Source organism: Scylla paramamosain, chromosome 13 (assembly GCF_035594125.1).
Source record: "Scylla paramamosain isolate STU-SP2022 chromosome 13, ASM3559412v1, whole genome shotgun sequence".
Classification (NCBI taxonomy): Eukaryota; Metazoa; Arthropoda; class Malacostraca; order Decapoda; family Portunidae; genus Scylla; species Scylla paramamosain.
Window position 1 is genome coordinate 7,552,501 of NC_087163.1, and position 22,500 is coordinate 7,575,000.

General features: G+C 40.6%; 1 long non-coding RNA gene across 1 annotated transcript in view; it reads left to right on the forward strand.

The window, feature by feature from the left end:
* The first annotated feature begins 3,985 nt into the window (after nt 1–3,985).
* Nucleotides 3,986–22,500, forward strand: part of LOC135106159 (uncharacterized) — a 66,170-nt gene continuing 47,655 nt past the window's right edge. The window contains exons 1-2 of the long non-coding RNA XR_010271142.1: nt 3,986–4,084; nt 4,184–4,250. This is a non-coding gene — a long non-coding RNA (uncharacterized LOC135106159). The remainder of the gene's footprint in view (nt 4,085–4,183; nt 4,251–22,500) is intronic.

Sequence of the window (22,500 nt, forward strand, 5' to 3'; positions counted from 1 at the left end):
ATTTTATTTATTTATTTATTTATTTTATTTTTTTAACGCACAAACACTGGGAATAAGACGTGCCGCGCAGGAGGTGCGAGGGCCATTAGAGGCAGCGGGCGGCGCCACTTCTCAGGCTCGGGGACGGTTGCTGAAGATGCCTGAATACTTTTTCTAGGTGTTTTCCCGCCGTGGACACCTGCCGCCCGGCGCTGAGGAGCGCGTCGCGGCACGTTACTGCGTGTGAGGAAAAGGTTAGGGGAGGAGGAGTAGGAACGGAGGAGGCAAGAGGAGCAGGAATAGGTAAATGATTGTCTTCCCTGAAATCCCCGAGTCCCGTACATAAAAGGAGGAAAAAAAAAGTTCTAAAGGTACTTTTTTTCTTAATTTGTAAAGCGTTCCCATGAAATAATAATATTAATAATAATGATGTGGAGTTTGAATGCTCGAGGGAATGAGGCTGAAAGAAATTGAGTGATTCATTCTCTTCCTTTATATTGCCGGAGCGAGGGAGTGCTCTAGGTTTGTTCCTTTCCCGGGTTAATAATATAATAATCGCGCGCCTCGCGTTGCCTGGCAGGAGGCGCTGTGGCGTGTCAACAGCTGGTTTGCCTCGTCGTGATTTGAATATATTTCCGCGTGAGATTATCTAGATATATTAGGTGTGTGTGTTTGTGTGTGTGTGTGTGTGTGTGTGTGTGTGTGTGTGTGTGTGTGTGTGTGTGTGTGTGTGTGTGTGTTTAATGATAAAATAAATAGGTGGATGGGTAAAACGATTTAGTCCATTGAACTTGGAAATGCGATACATAGTGCGATATTAATGAATAACAGCCAGTCACTGGGAGATGCGTCGCTTCACAACCCTCATAGATTAGACTCACGAGGCTCAGGTAATGAAAACCCCAGATGTCTATATCCCCGCGACTACTAGTAAAGCAATGTGAACCAAATTGGCCTTAATAATGAATTTTAAATGTCTTCCCATATTCATACACCTACTGGAAGCTTCTCTAAATAAACACGTTTTTTTTTTTTTTAAGGAATAAACAATTAAAAACGATGTTAGTGATTCGAGCTTGTCTCCACAAACCTCCTGCATCAATTTGGTGAGCTGCCAGCGAATATGACGAGCGAACATAATAAGAAAAGTTAGTCAAGTAAGTTAGTGTACTTTGGAGTTAGTTTTCCTTCTTTCTTACTTGGGCGGGAGGATGTTCAGGGAAGTAGGAGGAATCAGGAGGCTAGAGGGAGGTGGGAGGGCAAAGAGTCGCTGGACAAAGGAGTCGAGATGAAAGTGGGCGATGTGGAAGGTGGCTGCTGGGAGGACGCGAGGGAGAACTGTATGCTGATTTGTTCTCGTGATTTTTTCCCCTTATGGCCTTCAGTATACGTGTTCTATTTACTTATTTAGATGTAGATGATTGGTGGCGTGTTATTGTATGGAAATCCTTGTCACTGATGCATATCTATGTATTTCAATACGAACTTTTCTCATGTTATCCATTTATATATATTTTTTATTAATTCTTTCCCTTATCCGCTCCCTTCCGTTCCCTTGTGATGACAGCACGGGATCAAAGGCCCCTCCCCTGCTACCTTTCCCACCTGTCCTGCTTCACCATCATCGCTGGAAGATTACAAAACCTGCTGCATGCATCACCCCATTGCTCAGATAGGAACGGGTATCTTCAATTCATCGGTATTACTCTTTAACCCTTGGACTGCTATGCTTTGTCCATATACATAATCCAATAAATTATTTCAAGTTTTGAATATAATTTTAAAGGACACCATTGACAGAATAAGAGCAGTTCAGGTGTGTGTTTGTACTTTCTCATTGGATTTTGATTTTTTTTTTTTCAATGAAGAAATACCATACGGTAATTAGCATGAAAATTATTGATGGAAGGTCATCTTCACCAATGCCGGATTGCAAATGCTTCTCAACCTACCACCAGGTTTTATTGTTGGCGGGACGAAAACTGACATTTCCAGCTCTTCCATGCCACTCTTTAACGTAATAATTTTTATTTATTTATTTATTTTTCTTTGCTAAGGATTTTAATGCTATACGATAGGAATATGGGGATAGGGAAAATTAAAGGAAACTGATAATTCTGTCTCAGACGAAACGAAAAAGTAAAAAAAAAAACATAGAATAAGATTAATAGTAAGAAGGAGACTTACGAAAAGGTTTTAATGATCTACGATACGTATTTATATTTAGTGAGATGTGAAGCTAGTAATTTTATAATATATCGTATAGAAAAGAGAAATGATAGAGGGAAAAATTGGTGTTAACTCTAATCAAGATTGATAGTTAAGAAAGACGGATTAAAGAGAGAGGCTTAACAAAAAAAAAAGGAAATTACATTCTGTCTAACAAAAAGCAGTACAAACCACCCCTCCACCCAAGAAAAAAAAAAAAAAAACTGAAAAGTTATAAGTAAAAACAAGAATGACCAAGAGCAGTAAAGAATTAACAAATGAACTGAGACACCAGAGAGAGAGAGAGAGAGAGAGAGAGAGAGAGAGAGAGAGAGAGAGAGAGAGAGAGAGAGAGAGAGAGAGAGAGAGAGAGAGAAGTATGTGAAGCAAATAAGTCAATGTGCAAAGTATCATCATAATACATTCTCCTCACCCGAGCCAATACCAGCAAGAATGAGGACGAGGAAGATACTCCCCCTGATAACTGGGAGGGAGGTATATGAAGCCGGTGAGCTCGTATGCAAAGTATCGCCGGCATCCCATAATTGATTTTCTTCGCCTCACGGATATATCAGCACACACCGGCGGCCTCCGAAGCCTGCCTTGTATCCTCCAGCTCATTTACTACTCGAGGTAATGGGAAGTTGAGCCTCCCTCGCATCCCTCGGCGTGTTATCGTAGGCCAGCTGGTCGGCGGCGCGAGTAAGGCCAACATAATGTACTGAAAATCAAGATAAATCACGTGGATGGGTACGCTGGTAGCAGTGAGAGGGTTCGCCTGCTGGGATGACCACACTTGTTGTTGTTGTTGTTGTTGTTGTTGTTGTTGTTGTTGCTGTTGCTGTTTTTGTTGTTGCTATTATTATTATTATTATTATTATTATTATTATTATTATTATTATTATTATTATTATTATTATTATTATTGATGGTGATGATCATCATGTTACTATTACTACTACTACTACTACTACTACTACTACTACTACTACTACTACTACTACTACTACTACTACTACTACTACTACTACTACTACTACTACTACTACTACTAGTAGTAGTAGTAGTACTACTAATACTAGTAGTAGTAGTACTACTAATACTACTACTACTGCTACTACTACTACTACTACTACTACTACTACTACTACTACTACTACTACTACTACTACTACTACTACTACTACTACTACTACTACTACCTACCACCGTCTCCGCCACCACTACTGTTATTACTTAGACACCATTTACTAACTGCAGTTATTATAACCATTAGCTGTAGCATTATATTTGGTGCCTATTGTAAACACATATCACTACCAGACTACATGTATTAGTGCTGTAGTGTTTAAGTGCATTTTTGTAATCGAATCTGTTAAATATTTTGACTTGCCTGTGTGTTTGTATGTGTGTTTGTTTGTGTACGAGTGATACGTTTGTAGAGCAGCACAATCCACCGCTTTCCATGCCTTGCTCCACAACTCACGCTCCGTTACCCACATGCAAGAATTCCTCGTGGCGACGCAGGCCACACGCGGTGCTACTCGCCCGCCGCACACCATCATCGGTTATTGCTTCCCCTCCGCCCGCCTGTGTTCCGCCCACTCCACCACTCCAGTGCACTTTTCCCGTGACAAGTAAAGCAGAAAAATGCATTGCTATTATACGTACACGAGAGGAAGCGAGGTGAAAGAAAACATGAGTATGCTTGTCATCTTTTGTTTTTAATGCTCTAAGAAGTGAGAGGGAAGAAAACGAAATGTGGCCATGCTAACGCCTAATTTTCTTTTAAATTTTCAGGAGGACTTTGAATAAAGAATACCAAAAATGGTCATGCTAGCGTCACATTTCCTCTTTAATTTTCAAGAGGAAGTGTGAGGAACGAAAACGGAATTACGTAAGTCATGCTAACGTATCCTTTTGGTATTAGAGAAGTGGAACTTGAGGAAACGAAAATATGGTCATGCTAACATCATTTTTTCTTTTAATTTAATAGGAATGTGTCTAGCCTGAAGGATCGCCTGCAGGACCCAGAAGGATATACAACAATGAGCTGAATGCAAGTTAGTACCTATTTATTATTCCTCTTACTTGGTGCTCAGGGCAAGCACTCCGCCGCCCGTGTTCACTGAGGGAATTCACCTCTATTTTTTTTTTTCTTTTTAATATTTTTCTATTCCAATTATGTGTCGGTGCAATTTTCAACGTAATTGAAATTTTAATGAACCTTTGTAAATGCCAAATTGAATTATTATATTTCGGGACGCTACTCACTCTATGTATGTTCAACTGCTTTCATGGTATAAATAATTTGGTGTTCGTTGCGATTGACCGAGGCACGCTGGAGGGTGCAACACGCCACACCCCAGCCAGGTCACGACGGTCTAGTCCAAGCAGGCTACAGGCGCGGCGACAACAAGACACTTACCTTTAGATGCGAGAGTCCGAGATGAGTTGAATAGCTATAACGTTAATCTGTGTAATAATACATATATAGCTCTGATTTTATCTGAGTAGCGGTAATCCTATTTTATGTAACACTTGATACTCGTAACTCTGAACTGACCTGAATAGCGATAAAATAATTCAATATAGCGGTGAATAATTCCGGACTGACCTCAGCAGTAGTAGTAGTATTTTGTGTAATACCCTTAGTGGAGTCACTGAAATAATCAAAAGGGTGTTCGTAAATGGAGTACGAGGAACATCGAAAAAAGAAAAAAAGTGAGGAGGACTAGGGTACATTGGAGAGAGATACAAGTATGAGACACAACATTAATAGTGGAGTAACAAGATCTGCTCGCGGTAATTTGCATTTACAATAAGTCCTGCCTTCTTGGTTCTACAAAAATTTCATCCGCATTCAGTACTATATTATCATCCTCGTTCTCTCTCGCTTTTATTCCCTGTCATTCAGTTCCCTTTTCTGTTCTCTGTCTATCTATCGCCCGCCACCCTATAGTCTGTCTGCCTCTTTTTTCCTCCATTTTCCATTAATTTTCATTCTTTTCCCTTCCTTCTCCTCATCCCTATCTGTCTACTAGTACATTTCTCTTCCTGTCTTTAAACCCTTTTCTTCTTTCCCCCCACTTCTTTTTGTCCTATTCCCTTCTAGTTTGTGTCCTGGCAGGCTTTTCTATATTTTTTACGCTTTTATTTCATTCCCTCAACATAACACAACCAGACAGCTTCTCTCCCGTCCTCTCCTCCATCGCCTGCAGGAGTTACTGATAATTGGCTTTAGTTACACTCATCGTAGCGGCTTGCATATTTATCGTGGAAATTTGAATATCTGAAATCCCTTATTGAAGCTATCTTTGATCCTAATTACATATTTCATTTATTTATTTATTTTTTTTATAGGTAATGGGAGAAATGAGTGTGGTATCTTTAATATTTGTACGCGAGTTATATGCATATGCTTAGGTGTGCAACTAGTCACTGTTAATCTTTACATCGTTATCACATTGCTTTATATTTTTGCTTTCTTTAGCACTACGTACGCATGTTTTCCTTTTTTTTTTATTTGAATGATTTCAGTAAAAGCAGTGTAATTCTATTGTACAAATACATAAAACTTTAATATTATTTTTCAAATCTATTAAATTTTCTTTCACGTCGTTAGTATCTGGTAATGTCCCGTTGTTCATGTTTTTAATATATTTTACATCTAAAGTATCCATTTATTGCTATAGAAATGTTCGATATGGTCCATTAATCTCAGATCACCCGTTTAGTACTCAAAGTCTCTGACGGAACAAACTCAGCACTGGAGGGAGTTTCCGAACAGTTGTCAAACATGGTCCAGCCTCAGGGGTATATAAAGTTTGCGGCCCCATGAAACCACTGCTATCCCCTTCCCTCCTACGTTCCCTCACCTCTCCTTTCAGTCCCTATGAACTTGCTACTTGCTGCCTTTCAATCCCCTTGAACCCAACCAACCAACCATTTTGAACCCTTACCTCACATCCCTCCCAATACCATATTAAGTCACTGCTCCCCCTTTCGCCTCTCCCTCTCACCCCTTATGAACTTCCCCTTCAACCCTTTGTCAACCTAACTTTCCTTGCCTAACCTTCCCCTCTAACGTCTAATAGGAAATAGTAGACAAGGAGTAGAGTCAAGCGTGGGATGAGCGACAGGTGTTTGATGCTCAGATCTTGTTCCCCGAGTACCAGACTGCGTCATCACTGTTGCCTCGCTGCTCTCCGCCACGCACTTCAGCTGGAATCAGGGCGAGGCACATCTACTTGTGTGTCTCTGGGTTCGGTCACGAGCGTGTGTCGAGGGTTCCCTGCAGCGCTGTCTGGCTCTGAGGGGATCTAGTTCAGGGCTGGCTGTTATTGTTATTGTTGTGTTTGCCTGACGATTGGTTTTCTACTTTAGGTGTTTTCCTGGTGTCACGGGTTGGGTTCGTATGTGAGTCTTCCTCCAGGTATTTCTGTTCTTTGCGGCTTGTGTTGTTCAAATTCTTTTAGTCTTCGCTGTAGGTCCATTTCCTACATTCCTAGTTTCACAGGCTCTAGTGTTCGTTTTGTCACCTCTTTTAAGATATCCAGCGCAAATCCCGACTAAATGCAAAAAAATGATATTTCCCAACACATCTAACTAATTGCACCGAACCTTGAATGACAATTGTTATAAATTAATGAATATTGCACGGTCGGTGTGGCGGGAAGTGAGACTCAGGCAGGACGGGAATATTCATTATTTCTTTTCAGTATCATTAAAGCTTTATTGAAATGCATCATTTTAGTACTTTTACGTGCACTGGAGATGCCAGGCAGTCAGGCATTGTATTCTTCTATAATGAACACGTAACACTCATTTACGAACTCATATTGGTGTTTTTAGCCCCTTCACTGTTAGACAAGTTTTCTTGTTAGGCTTATTTTAGCATTAGACAAATTCGTTTTTACTTATTCTTTGTAATACAGTCTTAAATATATCTGTAACTTACAAAAGATAAAAGTTAACCTCCTATTCTCTCTTTTTGTGTGTGTATTAATGGCAATAATATTCAAAGCCCTCTGAAGTTTAACAAAAGACGACTTCATATGCATCCCCACAGTTGCACCTATAGCATTATCACTGTTGTGGTAGTTTACCACCACCACCACCATAACAACAACAACAACAACAACAACAACAACAACAACAACAACAACAACAACAACACTTACTACAACAACAACAACAACAACAACAACAACAGCAGCAGCAACTACTACTACTACTACTACTACTACTACTACTACTACTACTACTACTACTACTACTACTACTACTACTACTACTACTACTACTACTGCTACTACTATTGCTACTACTACTACTACTACTACTACTACTACTACTACTACTACTACTACTACTACTACTACTGCTGCTGCTACTACTCCTACTCCTACTCCTACTACTACTACTAGTACTACTACTACTACTACTACTAGTACTACTACTGAACAAAAAAAAAAAAAAAAACCGCACACTTAGGAAGAACGATTTTATTCCGGCGTGTACTCATAGTTTGTTTATCTAGAATTGTTGCCTTCAGCCTCTCTCGTCTGGCGGGCGGCTTGGCGTGGCATGTAGTGGCGTGGCGCTGGGACGACTAATCACAGAGCTGGCGGTGCCGTATACATCCCAAGGACTGCTCGTATAACTCTTGTGTTGAACTATCATTATCCCTTTTCAAATCCTGGGAACAGCCATGCTTAACTCATCCAGTAGCAACAAAAATCTCTCAATCATCTGCTTATTGGCGAAAAAATATATATAATCTCCGCTCTTCTCTCCATCATAAGGAACCGTAAGTTAATTTATCTCTCACTGGATCCCCTTCTCTGTAATTACGGTGCTTCCATCCACAAAAAATATATTCTCCTTTACATCATCGTCTATCCAACCGAAAGTAAAGATATTTCTACGTACTTATCTTTTTTCCCTCTCATATGGAAAATCCCTAGTGAGCCTTTAACGTACAACAATGCACCCACACACGCACTGCCGCTTTACACCCCTTGTGCTCCTCACCTTCTCTTTATTTTTTTGATTTGCGGGTCTGTTGTGTGTTGTCCTGTCACTATTATGTGCGTACAACACCTGAGAAACTCTTAGGTACAGTGGGCTTTCCCTTTTGCTGCGTCCGGGAGAGAGAGAGAGAGAGAGAGAGAGAGAGAGAGAGAGAGAGAGAGAGAGAGAGAGAGAGAGAGAGAGAGAGAGAGAGAGATATCCTATTCCTAGAAATCATATTGAAAGACGCCATAAAGGGGCAGATAAACATGATCGTAGGTATCAATAAAATCTTTCACATCTTATAGTCAGCGGTGAGTGTTCCTGGTATAAGTCTTCCGTGGGCACTAAGGCATGCGTTTTGAGTTACTGGCGTTCATGTTCAGTATTCAAGGTTCTTCAATTATGCGGCCGGTCAGAGGATCCAGAATGTCTTGCTCTCACGAACCAATTTCCGCACTGAACTGAATGTTAAAGCCACGTGTTGGTAATTTTCTCCCGCGTAGTCGTGACCGCAGCCTTGAGTGGGAAGGTTCATTGGAGACGTTTAAGTGTGTGTGTGTGTGTGTGTGTGTGTGTGTGTGTGTGTGTTTGTGTGTGTGTGTGTGTGTGTTTATGCCTCAGTGTCACGATTTATTAGGTGTACTAACTGATGTCTGTTGGTAGATTTTGCAGTGTTGATGTTTATCTTTAAAGATGATATGGCCGGTTTGTTGTTGAAGGTGATGTCGTAATGTGTTTGTGTGTGTGTGTGTGTGTGTGTGTGTGTGTGTGTGTGTGTGTGTGTGTGGTGTATTATCATGTGCTGCGTGTGTTCTTTGTCCGAAGTTACGCATGATTTGATTCTATATGTGATAATTCTCTTGGGTGTGCGTGTGGTGGTGCTGTTGTGATAGTGACTAGTGTGGATGGTGGTGGTGGGAACTCCACTACGTTTCCAATATATGCAGCTGTGCTTTTGTTGCTTCTGCTGCTGTTGAGGTGATGGACCAGTGTATTTATTTCCTGGATATTCTGTATTCTGCTGGTTGTTGATGGATGCGGATCATTATAATCAGATTCAGTGCGTCCTTTAAGGCGACTGATGTTGTTGCACAATATTCATTGAGAAAGATAGTGCATGTAGCTCAGTAATCCTCAGCAGCATGCGCTCAGATAGATGTCTGTATATCGCAAACATGAAGGATGGAATCAACACTTAGTTGTGTTGTATATGTTAAGATCAAGGATAGTGTGTGTAATTAATCCGCATCATTGAGTATTCATTGTTTTATTTTGTCCTGTTCAGGTGGAAACACACACACACACATACACACACACACGCACAGCAAGAGAGAGAGAGAGAGAGAGAGAGAGAGAGAGAGAGAGAGAGAGAGAGAGAGAGAGAGAGAGAGAGAGAGAGAGAGAGAGAGAGGAATTACCCATCACTCGAGGCGCTCTCATCTCTTCCCTCCTCGCTCCCTTTCCCCCCAGCCTAACGTGTCTCGCGCCTTCTTCTCGCCTCCCTCCCTCTGATCTCTTTGCTACGTCCTTCCTCACGTATTATTACCTTCCTCATATTTCCCGAGCTGGGCCACCTTAAAAGACCTCTCTCTCCGTCTTTTCTTCCCTTCGCCCGGGGTCCAAGTAATTACTTTTTTCGTTTTCTTTCCTCAACGCTTTTTCTTGCAGTTTTTCTGTATTCACATTCAATCGTTTCTGAATTTCCACGTTTGTTTCAGATATTTGTTACTTGTATAGTATTTCTTATTGCAACTAAACTGCGTCAGAGGATCAGATCAGAGGGATCAGTCAGAGGACGATCGATAAAGCGGAAGGTTTCTGAATCAAGCAGCTGTCTTTCAGTCCCATAAGGCTAATAATTGTATTTTAGTCCAGGGGCTGCGAACTCCACGACACGGCCGCCATTTGTATATTCAGGGCTGGAAAATATACTACATGGATGCCTCGAACTCTCACGCCCCAGAAAAAAAAAAAAAAAAAAATGGAACACAGCGAGCGAGGATGTACAGTAATACACCTAGTGGCGGAGGAGCAACGCACGCGGACGCTGACACTTAGACACACACACACACACACACACACACACACACACACACACACACACACTTTCTACTATTTTTTTATTTTATTATGTAGGAAGGATACTGGCCAAGGGCAACAAAAATCTAATAAAAAAAATGCCCACTGAAATGCCAGTCCCATAAAAGGGTCAAAGCAGTGGTCAAAAATTGGTGGATAAGTGTCTTGAAACCTCCCTCTTGAAGGAATTCAAGTCATAGGAAGGTGGAAATACAGAAGCAGGCAGGGAGTTCCAGAGTTTACCAGAGAAAGGGATGAATGATTGAGAATACTGGTTAACTCTTGCGTTAGAGAGGTGGACAGAATAGGGGTGAGAGAAAGAAGAAAGTCTTGTGCAGCGAGGCCGCGGAAGGAGGGGAGGCATGCAGTTAGCAAGATCAGAAGAGCAGTTGGCATGAAAATAGCGGTAGAAGACAGCTAGATATGCAACATTGCGGCGGTGAGAGAGGGACTGAAGACAGTCAGTTAGAGGAGAGGAGTTGATGAGACGAAAAGCTTTTGATTCCACCTTGTCTAGAAGAGCAGTATGAGTGGAACCCCCCCAGACATGTGAAACATACTCCATACATGGACGGATAAGGCCCTTGTACAGAGTTAGCAGCCGGGGGGGTGAGAAAAACTGGCGGAGACGTCTCAGAACACCTAACTTCATAGAAGCTGTTTTAGCTAGAGATGAGATGTGAAGTTTCCAATTCAGATTATAAGTAAAGGACAGACCGAGGATGTTCAGTGTAGAAGAGGGGGACAGTTGAGTGTCATTGAAGAAGAGGGGATAGTTGTCTGGAAGGTTGTGTCGAGTTGATAGATGGAGGAATTGAGTTTTTGAGGCATTGAACAATACCAAGTTTGCTCTGCCCCAATCAGAAATTTTAGAAAGATCAGAAGTCAGGCGTTCTGTGGCTTTCCTGCGTGATATGTTTACCTCCTGAAGGGTTGGACGTCTATGAAAAGACGTGGAAAAGTGCAGGGTGGTATCATCAGCATAGGAGTGGATAGGACAAGAAGTTTGGTTTAGAAGATCATTAATGAATAATAAGAAGAGAGTGGGTGACAGGACAGAACCCTGAGGAACACCACTGTCAATAGATTTAGGAGAAGAACAGTGACCGTCTACCACAGCAGCAATAGAACGGTCAGAAAGGGAACTTGAGATGAAGTTACAGAGAGAAGGATAGAAACCGTAGGAGGGTAGTTTGGAAATCAAAGCTTTGTGCCAGACTCTATCAAAGGCTTTTGATATGTCCAAGGCAACAGCAAAAGTTTCACCAAAGTCTCTAAAAGAGGATGACCAAGACTCAGTAAGTAAGCAGCTGCTGCTGCTGCTACTACTACTATTATTACTACTACTACTACTACTACTACTACTACTACTACTACTACTACTACTACTACTACTACTACTACTACTACTACTACTACTACTACTACTACTACTACTACTACTACTACTACTACTACTACTACTACTACTACTACTACTAGTAGTAGTAGTAGTAGTAGTAGTAGTACTGCTGCTGCTGCTGCTGCTGCTGCTGTTGATGATGATAATGATGATGATGCTGCTGCTGTTACTATTACTGCTCCTGCTGCTACCATTATTATCATCACTTCCATCACCACTGTGGTTACGGCAGTAACTTTTGATTATCGTGAAATATCGCTGTTGATATGAACAACAATAACAACAACAAAAACAGCAACAACAACAACAAGAACAACAACAACAACAACAATAACAACAGTAACACCCACAACAACACCCACAGCAACAAGATGATGATAATACTATTACTACTACTACTACTACTACTACTACTACTACTACTACTACTACTACTACTAATAATAATAATAATAATAATAATAATAATAATTGTGATGATAATAATAATAATAACAACAACAACAACAACAACAACAACAACAACAACAACAACAACAATAATAATGATAATAATGGTAATGATATATGTTTGTTAGTCTCTTTCACTACAACTTGCACACCACGGCCTTCAATGGACATATGATATCCTCTTTGTATTTGTCGCCTCCGGGTTCATGGCCGTGACGAGGAATTAGCAGCGGATATTTTCATGTATTGTGTAACGCTTTTAGCTGAAGCGGATCGGACGGTGGAGGCAGTCTCGCAATGTTAGAGCAAAAAAAGAAAAAAAAAATGTAGGTTTGTTCATGATGACATTTACCTTTAGTTCGTAATCCCGCGTCTTGATTCAAATACCGACACAGAATGGAAGATATTTTATTTTCGTTCTTTTATCGCCAAGTTACTTGATTTAGTCCATTACTTGCAATCCCGTTGTATAACGCTACGATATGATGGAATGAGGTGAGAGGTGAGTGAGTGGTTGCGAGGCAGATAATACGTGTGATCTTTAAAGTGATGATTGAGAACGGTAACAAGATGGAGTGGTAACGACACATGACGTATGTCAGTGAAACTTTATTTATTGTGAGCGAAAGGTTGGGAAAAACTAGGAGGTTGCCGTTGAACAAATGCTCTCTTGCCATCAGTGCCTTTTGTTTTATGTAGCTTTTGTTATTTTATGGATGATTAAGATCTGAAGAATGAATAGTTTAGTATGTGAATGAAGCTTTCTTGTGGAGGATTTTAATGCTTTTATGAAAGTAATAAAGAAAATCTTGAATATACAAGTGGATTCGAATTTGAGAGTCTTTTTTTTTTTTACCTTATTGAAAGAGAAGGAACATCGAATAATGTAATGAATACGTTTAACATACCGAGGCACAGAGCAAAAAAGTATCATTGTGTCAGCTCATTACCGTCCCTCGGCTCAGCAAAAACCGGCTAAAACAACAACGGTATTTGCTCTCCCTTCATTTCCCGACATCAAAGTTGTGACTCAGAGTTAATAGCAAGACTTCGACGCCCGAGTCCCGCTTCGATCAGGCAAGACGAGCGGCTCTGAAACAGTTGTTGCATCTTATTTCCCGAACTCTGGTAGCAGTCTGGGACGAGGGAGTGTCTTGGAAACAATTGGAAGTCGTTACGGCATTGACTCTATCTGACCCAAGTTTTGCTGAAGGGCACGTTGTCGCCGGGTTCATTATGACGCCGACCGCTGCCTCCAGTCTGGCCCCCGTCGCTTTTGCTAAACATGGCATATGTATATATATATATATATATATATATATATATATATATATATATATATATATATATATATATATATATATATATATATATATATATATATATAACTCCCCTCGTGACTTCTGGCATGTAGCCAAAAATATCTCCAATGACTTTGCTTCTTCTTTCGTTCCTTTATTTCAACCAGATGGCACCATTGCTATCACATCTATTTCTAAAGCTGAACTCTCCCATGCCCTCGTTGGCCTAAACCCTTGGAAGACTTATAGACCTGATGGGATATATATATATATATATATATATATATATATATATATATATATATATATATATATATATATATATATATATATATATATATATATATATATATATATATATATATATATATATATATATATATAATATACGTACATACGTACTCACATACATACATACATACATTCGCTACACTGATATAAACGTGCGTGTCAGTGTGTAGCAATTTTGTACTCTTTTTTTTTTCATTTACTGTTTCATTAGCGGATATAGTTTCGTTTCACAATTTCAATTTTATCCACTGTATTACGTAATGTTATGTTCTTAGTAAGAAGCTGACAACCCAAACACGATGTAAAAAAAAAAAAAAAAACTTAAATATCCAGCATTCTTTGTTGTGTGAGGGTCTTACACACTCTTAAATGGGTATCTCAGATTGTGTGTGTTTCACACTTTATTAAGTCCGTTAGTGTGTTGGATACTATTAATGGCAAGTTTGTGTATTTCACACACTTAGCTGGACGTGTCTCTAATACTAGCAAATAACGGCTTGTTCTAGGCTGCCAGTAGCTACTTACATATATATTGTATCCGCTTTGTGTTAAGTTTTCCTTGGGAAACTCCCCCCTGACCGATGGATAATCACCAACTAAAGGAAACATGTAAAGAAAAGAAACAAAATAAATCACATCATAACATAGTTCATGCACTGTGTAAAAAATGAAACATATTCCTGATTTGCCTTTCGTCCCGAGCCGATTGCTGAAAATAACGATAACTACGCAGGAATAAAATTATGTGGAATTAGCACAAACACCAAGACGTGTAAGCCGCGGCCGGACATTCCTCTGCCAATAATCATGCCCTGGACAAGACTGGTCGCAACACGGGATGTGTCTGTTCTGGTCACGACGACAGATGTGGAACAAGACGGACGGATGATTATCTTATGCATTCTTCCAAAGGTTAATGTGTGTTTCTTTCTTCTTCCCCAACTGGGTCTCCCTCCGGCGGTGAAATCGTGTCTTTAGTGTATTCCTCCGAGTGAGTGAAGTCCTCGCCTGTTCAATAATGCTCCGGCCCACGCTGCAGCTCATTGTGTATCCACGGTTTTTTTTCTTTTTTACTAAGTACGGCGGGATCTTTTTATCTGCCATAATATATCGCGTGCTTTGTCTTGATGTCAATGATGTTTTCCTTGAATGTATTGTGTTATGGTCACGCAAGGTTTTGTGTTAGGTGCGTTGTCAATTTCCTTACTTTACAGAGGGAAGTGCATTTCGTATATCATTATTTCGAGGAATTGTTTGTCTAGTCTGAGCCTGTGCTTGGAATTAGTGGAACATCTTAAAGTTTGAACTGGATTACATTTTCACATGACATCTCGCACGTATAAGTTGTAACGTTACTCCCACCAAATAATGACTTACGCATTCACACACTCATTCAGTTTTTCGTCCTTCTTTTTCTGTTTCTTTTCTTTTTTTTTTTTTTTGGCATAAAGAAGGCGAAATAAAAAAATATATTTTTTTTTGTTTCTTACTAATATTTAATAGTAGTGAAAGTTACAAAGCTAGCGTGGCATTATACTTATTAGTTATGGATTTGTTTGGGTATTGTGTGTGACCTACTTATTTTGTAAGCGTGTATCTTTTAAGTAGTTGACTTTGTTTATTTTGATTTCTCATTAGCTTTTGGTGTTCCTTTTCTTTTTCCTTTCGTTAATATTAACTTTTGCTTTCATTTTTTTTTCTTTTTTTCTGTTCTTGTTGGTTTCTTTAGTTTGTTTGGGTTACAAAAGTTTGTCTTACCTTAACAATTTCATGTTACCTTTTCTTACCTTTCCTTACCTTATCTCACCTCACTTTACTTTTCCTTATGTTAATGAATCTTATTTTTTTTTTACCTTATTTTTCCTTTCCTTGATCTACCTTACTTTTCGTTGTCTTACCTTGCTTTGTCTTGGTTTTCCCTACCTTACCTTACCTTACCTTACCTTACCTAATCTAACCTTACCTTACATTACCTTACATTACGTTGCGTTACGTTACCTTACCTTACGTTACCTTATCTTACCTTACCCTACTTTGCCTTGCCTTGTCTTGCTTTATCCTACCTTTCCTTACCTTACCTTACCTTACTTTTTTTGTCTTCTTTTCTAGGTCCTCACCTCTGAAATCTCCACACCAAAACTTCTTAATCTGTTCATCTCCCTGTTTCTTTTCTTTTTTCTTATGTATCATTCTCGTTTTCCTCATCGATCCTATATTTTTTTTTAGTTGCCTATGTTTTCACAGTTTATTCCTCTGTGTGATTTCCTGTGTTTTTCGTTTTGTCTATTTCTCCGTCTGTTTGTCCGTCTGTCTGTCTATCTATCTGCCTGCCTGCCTGCCTGCCTGTTTCTCTGTTTGTCAATATGTCCATATGTCTATATGTTTCTCTCTCTCTCTCTCTCTCTCTCTCTCTCTCTCTCTCTCTCTCTCTCTCTCTCTCTCTCTCTCTCTCTCTCTCTCTCTCTCTCTCTCTCTCTCTCTCTCTCTCTCTCTCTCTCTCTCTCTCTCTGCACGCAGCCCACGTTAATGCTTTCTCCGTGGGTGTCATGTCAGCCACTCACGTCTTTTACACGGGTATAAGACTATTCTTCATTGTGCCGGAACCTCTCCCGACAGCAACCTTTAAGATGACCGACTGCGCGCATTGGATCTTTTCACTTCCCTTGGTATCGTATTCGCTTCAGTTTTTGAAGCCAATCTTTTCCTAATGATTCGTTCCTTTGATATACTGCGCGCACTCAGGGCCAGCAACTGCCTTACGGGAATCAGAGAGAGAGAGAGAGAGAGAGAGAGAGAGAGAGAGAGAGAGAGAGAGAGAGAGAGAGAGAGAGAGAGAGATCATCAGCATATACAATATTAGTACTATTTTGTACATAATTTTATTTAGCTGAGCGAAAAATATTTAATTGCTTTTCTATCCAAAACTAAGATTAAATTGTGTGAGTTTGGTATCATAAGTATTTACCTCTCTCTCTCTCTCTCTCTCTCTCTCTCTCTCTCTCTCTCTCTCTCTCTCTCTCTCTCTCTCTCTCTCTCTCTCTCTCTCTCTCTCTCTCTCTCTCTCTCTCTCTCTGTCTATCTGCTCAACTATCTGTACAAATATTTCTTAACCTCTCTATTTATCTTTTGTCTATCTATCTACCTATCTATCCATCTATCTATCTATCTATCTATCTATCTATCTATCTATCTATCTATCTATCTATCTATATGTCTATCTATCTATCTATCTATCTATCTAGCTAGCTAGCTAGCTAGCTAGATAGATAGATAGATGGCTGTTTAACTATATATATATATATATATATATATATATATATATATATATATATATATATATATATATATATATATATATATATATATATATATATATATATATATATATATATATATGGTTGTTTGCATTTAACACACACACACACACACACACGGAGCTGTCGCGAATCAAATACGGGTCTTCCTCTCTAAAAAGCCTGTGTTGTTTGCTGAACTGGGGACATCAAAAGGATTAATTTATGGGTAACAAGACGTCCTCCATTCACCTGAGAGAGAGAGAGAGAGAGAGACAGAGAGAGAGGGAGAGAGAGAGAGAGAGAGAGAGAGAGAGAGAGAGAGAGAGAGAGAGAGAGAGAGAGAGAGAGAGAGAGAGAGAGAGAGAGAGAGAGAGAGAGAGAGTACAAAACTACTATGTCAAATGAATTTTTGTATTATCTTAACCAGAAAGGCAAATTTTTTAATATTTTGAAGTTTAAAATAGGGTGGTCAGTGGTATAGAAAATGGAAAGAGTGAGAAAAAAAGACGTAATTGTTTGCCCATTCAAAAAAAAGAAAGAAAAGAAAAGAACAGAAAAGGAAAAATAAGTACAGTAGGAGTAGTTTTAAACATACTTTTGACTACTTGCAGTTCTTGTATAAGTACAGTATAATGTATTACTACAGTTTCTTGTCTACCTCCAGTTTCTTATATCTTTATTAAATTATCAGATGTCGTTACTGATGCTTGTTGTCTTCGCTCTCCCCTCGCAATCTGTATACAGAAGATAAAATTGGTGTAGGATTTTCGAGTTATTACATTTGGAACTTACTGATAGGCGGATGACTTCGACATGTTGTGTAATACTATTGTAGAGTGTTACATGAAAGAAAAATGCCAATCCGTATTATTTGCTTGCATCATCTTTCCTTAGTCTGTTGGTTGTGTGTCTGGCTAGTTGGCTGGGTGACTGACTGATCGGTTGTCTAGATATGCTGTCCGTCTGTATGTCCGGGCTAACTTGTGGCTGATTAATTTATTAGTTTGCCCCGTGCTCTAATATTGTTGTTGATTATCTGGCTTGTTCTATGGTTAGCTGACTGGCTGGCTGGCTGACGGACTGGGTGGCTGACTGTCTGTCTGGCTAGCTGGCTGGCTGGCTGGTTGTCTTGTCGATTCGCTGTTAGGGTAACTGCTTAGTATCTGGCTGGCTGGTTGAATGACGGGCTAGTTGACTGTCTGAGTGGCTGGCTGGCTGGTTAGTTAAGTCCACAAAATTATTATAAGAGCCAAGTAATTTTTCAACTTCTGTTCTTTCCCTTTTGCATGCATGCCTTTGCTTCTGGCTTTCCTTTTTTATTTTTTCCTGAATTTCCTTTACAGCGTATAAACTTTTTTTCTTGTGAAGCGAACGTTTAATTCCAGGCATCGGCTCACTCAAGCAGAATGACGAGATGAAAGGCACGACTGAGCATCAAATAGTCTTTTTGAGGAATTATGAATCCATTTTGATACTCCACTCGATTTTATACTCGATCTCTACCCACCCTGACAGCCAACGGAATCTTTGAACGCAGAGGAGAGTTTTATATATACATACGGTATTGTGAAAGGGAGCGGAGAGCTTCATGCATTTAGAGAGTGACTGGTGAGGATGATGAGGGAACTGTAACAAGTCCCTCATGTCGTCTTAATAATATCCTACGTTGATGGGCCTGCTGCCACCACCACCATCATCACCACCACCATCGCTTCCACCACCATCATCGTCTCCACGACCAACACAATCACCATAGTCATGAATAATCACACATCGCTCAGGAGTGGGTGTGAATGTTGCAGGGAGAAGTTAGGAAAAAGTGGCTAGAGAACGTAAAAAAAGATCCATATTTCCCATAAGGTCACGCCATCTGCCTCTGTTTGTCTGTTTGTCTGACTGTCTGTCTGCCTGTCTGTCCGTCTGTGTGTCTGTCTGCCTCTGTCTGTTTGTCTTTGTATATGTATTTATCTATCTATCTATTTATGTACGTACGTATATTTATCTATTTGTTTGTCTGTCTGTCTGTCTGTCTGTCTGTCTGTCTGTCTGTCTGTCTGTCTGTCTGTCTGTCTGTCTGTCTGTCTGTCTGTCTGTCTGTCTGTCTCTCTCTCTCTCTCTCTCTCTCTCTCTCTCTCTCTCTCTCTCTCTCTCTCTCTCTCTCTCTCTCTCTCTCTCTCTCTCTCTCTCTCTCTCTCTCTCTCTCTCTCTCTCTCTCTCTCTCTCTAGCTTGTTCGCTGTCTCTCTAAAACACACACACACACACACACACACACACACACACACACACACACACACACACACACACACACACACACACACACACACACACACACACACACACACACACACACACACACACACACACACACACACAATACCTGCAGGGAATTCTGGAGTTTGTACCAAAGAGTGTGGATGGAAAAAAGGGATCTAAAAAGAGAGGACGGTGGTGTAAGAAAGCAGCAGGGAACTAGGAGGGCGTGATGAGGGTGCAGCGGGCGGGGTAATGAGTGCATGAGTGGGAATCAGAGATGGTTTGGAGCGGAAGGGAAGAGGGAGCAAGCAAGAGAAATAAGATGATGAAAGGGAGAGGAGGAAGAGAAGGAAAGAAAGGCAAGGGAAATCTCTGGAACCTCTCATATATCTTTTTAGTAATATACTTCTGTAACAGCAGGAGGAGAAGAAGGAAGAGGAGGAAGAAGAGGAGGAAGAAGAAGAGGAGGAGGAGGAGGAGGAGGAGGAGGAGGAGGAGGAGGAGGAGGAGGAGGAGGAGGAGGAGGAGGAGGAGGAAGAGGAGGAGGAGGAGGAAGAGGAGTAGGAGTAGGAGGAGGAGGAGGAGGAGGAGGAGAAAGACGTAGATGACAGATGAGGAATAGATTAACTAATAATAAGAGAAGACGTAAGGCAAGGAATAAGAACATGAGGGAGAGGAATTGAGGAATAAAGAAAAAATAAGAGGGGAATGAAGAGGAGGAAAAGAAAAAGGAGGAGGAGGAGGAGGAGGAGGAGGAGAAAGTCTAGACAGATGAATAAGAAAAGAAAATTATGAAAAAATAGAAGAATGAAAAGTAGGAAGGGAATAATAGAAGGAAGATGAGGAGAAAGAGGAAGAGGAGGAGGAGGAGGAGGAGCAAAAAGACCTTGGTGTGGGAGACTATCAGGGAAGGGACAGATAGAGCAGGAGGAGGAGGAGGAGGAGGAAGAGGAGGAGGGAAAGCGCCGTTCCTGTGATCCCCTCCTCTGTATTCCGTCAGTCTGAAGGCATCGCCCGCCCCTCGAGATTGCAGCTGCTGGGGCTTTACGTGCAAGTTATTTTTGTCCGAGTCTCTGGACCACAGCCTCCCGCCGGGATCTTGTTGTGAACTTGAGCTTAGAATAAAAATTGTCTCCCTTAGTGGGGTATTTGCTTCGTTGTCTTGCATAGTTACTTACCTTGTTCGGCATGATTTATTTTACTTCTCTTCCTTGTTGTATAATTTTTTTCTCTATTAGTCGAAAATATTAGAAATTCTATTTTTGTTTTATTTATTTATTTATTTTTTACTTTAATGGCATGCTTGATTTCGTAAATTTCCTTGGCGTTCATGTGTTTCCAGCAGCCATCGTGTAAATATTATAAAGACTGCGCATGCATCTACTGCTGTATTTATGAAGATGACTGATTGATATTTTCTGTACCGAAACAACAGGGTCACATGGCTCAGGTGATCAGTAAAAGAAGGCGTGACTCAGAATAGCAAGAAATACTGACTGACCGGCGGGTGACTGCATTAATAATAGAAAGATGATAAAGTGTCGCATACATTAATTGTTTCCTCTTGTCACATCAGAAAGATCAAATGCCAATGCTTATCAGTACAGTGAGGCGTGCTTTTCCTGGTAGATAACTGAATATATAGTAGACAATAGGAAAGGTTGCCACACTTATGCAGAAACACTTACGAATACCCCCACGTTATTGTTCGTCGTGTATAGTTCCTGTAGAGCGCCTTCCTTTCCCCCTACTCAGCCCCGTCCTCGTCTTGAAGTGCTCTCAGGAGATTCAGTCCACCGGGTCTTCGAAGTTGCACGATTAGCTTAGACACGGTACGAGTTGGTGACAGTGAGACACATACGTTGCAGCCTCGACAATTTCCTTCCGGGATACGCTAGATTGCTTTCAGGGGAGATTGAGTGCGTTTGTGTCAGGAGAATGATGCGGTGGGTTTTGTCTGTTGAAGTCATGGTGGTGGTGGTGGTGGTGGTGGTTGCTGCGGTGACGGTGGTTGGTGTCGGCGGTGTTAGTGCATGGCTGTTGTTGTAATGGTGGTGGTGGTGGTTTGCATGGGGTGGTGGTGATGGTGATGGGTGATGGTTGTGGTGGTTGGCATAGGGTGATGGTAGTGGTTGTGGGGGTTGGCATGGGATGGTGGTGGTTGGAGTGGGGTGTTGGCGATGGTGATGGTGGTGGCGATGATGATGGTGATGCTGGTGGAGGTGGTTGGTGTGGGGTGGTGGTGGTGTTGGTGGTGGTGGTGGTGGTGGTGGGTAGTAGTGTGGTGGTGGTTGGCGTGGTGGTGGTGATTGTGGTCGTTTGTCGTGATTTAGTGCACAAGCTGCTGCTCCGGCTAATAATTTATAAGAAGCAATTGAAGACACTTAGAAATTCGAGTGATGTAATGTGTTACAGCGGTTACTGTGAATCGACTTTTCATAATTTATTGAATCATTTCTTTTTTTTCAGCGAGTATTGTTGCGGGAAATAAAAACACCTTGAAGTAGTTGCTAGAAGTTACAGTTCTGATGATTTTCCAAGAAGCAAACTTGATGTAAAGATATATATTGAAATTGTCATAAGTGATTTTTTTTTAATGTATTCTTTTGCTTCTCATTTACAAGATGTGGCGATTGCCTGTAAATACTTTTTTTTATAATATTTTCTCTAAATCTGTTACATTACTCTACTGAGCAGAGGTGTAAGGTCCCAGAATATACCTGCCTGTTATAGTCAGGAACTATTGCAGTATGTGGCTGGTCACTTCGCCCCTCCGCATCATGACCTGGTAACTGCTCCAGCTTGATTGTTACCTTGTCAGGAGAACCGTGATAGTTAACCTGCACACCACCACGATGGATGTCTCCCTTTACAATAATAGACATTTTACATACATATTACATAGCTGTTTTGTTCAAGGAATGTGCAAAATACGTAGTACACATAACTTACTGGAAATTACAAGCTTTTATTCTCAAGTTCACGTTTGTTGCCTTCGTGATAACTTAGAATTGCGCATAACTGAGATAACGTGTCCCTGAAAATCCATCGGAATACGTGCATCCAAATTTAGACCTCTGGAAATTTAGGTGCCCCTTTCCTCCTCCTTTCAAATCTTATCTTTCGTCTCCTCCTTCTTGATAATATTCTACTTGCCTCTCCCCTCCTCTCCTCATCCTTCTCTTTCTTCTCTTCCTTCCTTCCTCCTTCTTATCCTCCATC